We start from the raw sequence: 3,608 nt of genomic DNA on the forward strand, positions 1-3,608 counted from the left end.
ACTGTTGAGTAACTGAAATCAAGGAAGGACAGATGGCTGAGGAAAAAATACATGGGGGTGTGAAGCTGGAGATCCAGGTGGATTAGCAGTATCATCCCTGCATTCCCCAGCACAGTCATCAGGTAAATCAGGAGAAACAGACTGAAGAGGACCAGCTGCATCTCAGCAGAGTCTGTCAATCCCATGAGGATGAAGTCAGACACATTTGTATTATTATTTCTGCCCATAGTGTGAACCTTTGCTAAACTGTAGGAGATAAAAGTTGATACATATCATCAGTGAATTCTGACAGTTAAACAAATGACCTGAAATTAGAAAGTTTTTTTTTTCCTGGAAATTTATAACTATTGGTTTACAATATAAAACACAACAAAATCTTAATTTCATTACCATATATAAACATAAATAGAAATAGAAATTTGAATAGTACATAATAAACATGTAATGCATAATCAGCATAAGATATCCGCTATTCTCAACATTCCCTTTGTTAATACACAGAATTCCCATGAAAATATTGTACCACAGGTCTTACTGTTTTCCACATTTTTACATAAGAAAGTTTGCACAGAAGTTTAAGTATATTTTATCCAAAACCAGAGTTAGTAAATGTTTCCTATGTAATTCTATCATGTTTGATATATTAGAAAAATTATGCTCATAAAACTACATTCCACATTAGAATTAATTTCACCTTCCTGAGAAAAAATCTAAATATTTAGTAAGCAATGAGATAATTATAGTTATAAAGTTATTTACTGTCCTTGTCTCCAATTTTATGTAATACTACTGATAAATCAGAAATCTTAATTTTCAGTGTCTTTACTCTGGTGAATGAAAATGAAAGATTACAGTATATTCATTTCCAGAGAACATGTTGTTTTGTTAACTTGACCATTCAAAATCAAATTCTTCCTGAATGTTACATTTTCAAAATATAAATATTGCTCGTGTTTCACCAACTGCATCAAATCCATAACTCTCTTTCCACAAATCCTGGCATTCCTTGGGGTAAGACTTAAATAACTGTATCAGTATCTATAAACATATGCATATCTATGTCAATGTCAATTATTTGTCTCTACTCTTTTCCGAAAGTGTCCATTTTAGTTGATCTGATCTAAACCAAACCAAAACCCTTGTGGTCTAATTGATTCCCACTCATAGCAAATCCTAAAGGACATAGTAGAACTTCTTCGTAGGGTGTCTGTGGCTATAATCTTCATGGAAGCAGACAGCTACATTTTTCTCCTACAGAGAAACCAGTGGATTTAAGTTGCTGGCGTTTTTGGTTTGCAACCTACTGCTTCACCACGATGACCTGGCCTAAAGCCCTCTAATGTTCAGAATAACACTTACCACGGGCCAAAGATGGTGAAAAATTTTTCTTTCAACATTACATGTCTAGAATTTGCGGTAGCTCCTAAACTTCAAAACAAAATAATAATAATAGTGATAATAAAAACATTTAAAAAAGAATATAATTTTGGGAATAAAGTATTATTATCCTGTCAAATGCATTATTTTAACATTTCAATGCATACATTTCTCCCAGACTTTAAATAACAAAACAAAACAGCTCCTTGCTTTGGAGCTGGATCTGACTCAGCCACCCCTCCTTGGGTTTCTGAGGTAGTATCACTATAGAAGTAGATGGCCCAATCTTCCTGCTGAGGAGTGGCTGGTGGATTTGAATTAAGTTCCTAGTCAAATGTATAATTTGCAAGAAAATAATTTCTCTGAAAAAAGAAAAAAAGCTCAAGCTAATGTGAACCTAAAGGGAGTAGAGAGCATCTGTTTATCTCATTCCAATAATCCAGCACATCTCATGTACTGGGGAATGCTTATAAGGCAACGCTTGATCATCCACCAACTTCCTAGGGTATATAGCATGGCACATTTCCAACCATCAGAGTTCAAGGATTAATGGATTCATGTTAGGCTTGTAACAGACAATTGCCTACTCCCTGGAAGCAACATAATAAGGAACATGATTGCTTATTCTTTCCTTTTTGTTACCCTGTTTTCAACTAGGATGTTAGAGTAACTGTCTCTAGATAGATGTTCAGTTAGTCTGTAAAAAGTCCCATGGTTCACTATGTGAGGCTGAATAGCACATTTTTTATAGTGAATAATTTTTGTATTATAAGGTATGATACCATCAAAGATATAAAATAAGTTGTTTAGAAAAAAAAGTTGAATTACAACAAAACATAAGAAAATTAAAATCACTCAAACTCTTGCTAGTATTTTGACTTACTTTCTTCCAGTTATTCTTTGCACTTAAAAATGCTAACTTATATGTGTGAATATATATAATGTCAATTATTATACTGCATGCTTAGTATCTTAATTACATTTTATGACTAAATATCAATGTTATGCTTTGATCCGTGTTACATTAGCATTTTATAAAACACATAATGTAATGCCTTATGCAGTCACTGGTGGCCTGTAGCTAACTTCACTCCAGCATGTTCACCAGCAGATGGGGGGCACTTTGAGGAACACCAAGAAGAATTTGATGTGGGTTTTCCATTCAGATTTGGCATTGCCACCTAATCCTTCTGTACAAATCCAGGTAACTTGTTTTACCATGTGAGCGTACTGGGCTTTTGTTTTACAAAAATTAAAATGAGAGCAGAAAGAAAAACAAAAAAGTACACTGTCTAGTAAATATTTTACAATGTTATATTACGAAATAGTTATTGTATTACAAAAATATTATTTATATGAATATGATAAAGTCACTGTTTTCTTCATTGTAAAGGAAAAAAAATGAAAAACTGAAATATATTATTTAGGATTATTTATCCAAAATAAAGAGGCAAAGGTGAAATCTGAAGGGGGAAAAAAGTAAACTTGTGAGCAGCATAAAATGTTCTTATGAATTGTCTTGATGATATGTAAAAATATAATTAATTTTTACATGTATATTTTATCTTAATATATTACCATGCTCATTTATTGAACATCACAATATTTTTTTGTGGATTCTACTGCTAGGAATAAACCATTTATGCTTCTTTTTCAATCAATATGCCTTTAATTAATTTTTCTTGCCTTTCTGACTTGCTCAGTTTAATCCATTAGGAAGAGCTGCTGCAAATAACCTTGTTAAAGTGTTAAAAAGCAGATATGTCACTTTGAGTAGTAACATACACCTGCATCAAACCATGGTGTTTTCAATCAGCACAGAAGCATATGAAAGTTACACGATGACTAGAGATGACTGAGGGAGAATCAAAGCCTTTGAATTATGGTTTTCATGGAGAATATTCGTTGTAGCACGGACTGTTGGAAGAAAGACTAAATCTGTCTTGGAAGAAAAACAGCCAAAACACTCCTTAGAATCAAGGATGATGAGATTTTAGCTCACATACTTTGCAAACCCACCAGCCACTCCTCGGAAGAAAGATGGGGCAATCTACTTCCGTAGTGATACTGCCTGGGAAACCCAAGAAGAGGTCGCTATGAGTCCGGTCCGACTCGAGGGCACATAACAACAACAACAACTTTGCAACTGTTATTAGCAGGATCCAGTCTCCAGAGAAGGACATCACACTAAGTAAAGTGGAGGGTCAGTGAAAAACAGGAATACCCTCAAC

The 3,608-nt window shown here is 33.9% G+C and overlaps 1 pseudogene; it reads right to left on the reverse strand.

Moving 5' to 3' along the window:
* Window positions 1-245, reverse strand: part of LOC122152091 — a 944-nt pseudogene extending 699 nt beyond the window's left edge.
* Window positions 246-3,608: the final 3,363 nt, after the last annotated feature.

The sequence above is a fragment of the Orycteropus afer genome, unplaced genomic scaffold (assembly GCF_000298275.1).
Source record: "Orycteropus afer afer isolate SDZICR_OR568_19922 unplaced genomic scaffold, OryAfe1.0 scaffold01603, whole genome shotgun sequence".
NCBI classification, from domain to species: domain Eukaryota; kingdom Metazoa; phylum Chordata; class Mammalia; order Tubulidentata; family Orycteropodidae; genus Orycteropus; species Orycteropus afer.